The sequence below is a fragment of the Polistes canadensis genome, unplaced genomic scaffold (genome assembly GCF_001313835.1).
Source record: "Polistes canadensis isolate GaletaPanama2010 unplaced genomic scaffold, ASM131383v1 scaffold_36, whole genome shotgun sequence".
Lineage (NCBI taxonomy): Eukaryota > Metazoa > Arthropoda > Insecta > Hymenoptera > Vespidae > Polistes > Polistes canadensis.
In genome coordinates, this window is record NW_014569583.1 from 449,359 (window position 1) to 450,430 (window position 1,072).

Below are 1,072 nucleotides of genomic sequence, written 5' to 3' on the forward strand. Positions count from 1 at the left end.
ACACACACACACACACACACACAGACACATACACACGATATATAACATTTCACGTATCAGATCATCAAGAAATAGGACAAATTTATGAGAAGGGCCGTGCTTTATTCGTCTTTATTCGATCACGAGCCAAGTCAGAATATTTTGTGATTAGAATTATTAAACAATTGGAGGATTTTAAAAGCAATCGAGAATTCCTATCATCGGTAGAAACACTTTGAAGCTAAAAGGAGTTTTAAGAAATGACGTTTCACGATATTATTTCGCGTGCTTGATTTGTTAAATGTATTACCTGCTCAGCTACAATAATTAACATTAAATGTGCATAAACTCACGAACAGCATATTAACATTTGCAAAAAATCACGTGTCTCATAATTGAATCTAACATGATAAGATGGTAGAAAGAAAGATTGTACATATACTTATGAAAGGATTGTATATTTAGATGAAGCAAACAGAACAAAAAATATCACAGACTTCTTACACATACGTACACACATACACATACAACAAAAAATATTAAAGCATTCACGAAAAATCTTTTTATATAAAATAAAAGGTAGTATTTTTAGATGTTTCTAATAAAGAGGATCTTCATATTAAAAGAATAACCAAAAGAAATATATATAAAAACCAAAAAAAAAGAACAAAACATACGCAAGCTTAGCGCAAGACACACGCCTAGCAAGAAAATAAAAAAAAAAACAAACAAGTGTTATGCAAAACTCCTTTTCCCAACGATTTATCAACGTTATAAAGAATCATTACATGTCAGCAAAATGTTACGACCTGATTTCACGAAGAAGTTTCATCCCCTTGTTGGATTAGTGTTACCGAACACATTTTTACGATGCGAACATTTTTTCGTTCTATCCATTTTCTAGTTTTCTTCTTTATGCTCATACGTAAAAGTAAAAAGGTATAGAGTCGTTTAATTTAACACGTCCCAAAATAAAATACATTTTAACAATTCGCCATAATTAAAAAGAAAAATTGTCCCATTCATCTGTGATAGAGAATAGAGAGATGATGTATTTACCGAGCATAAGAAATAAGTCGCATAAGTATCACCG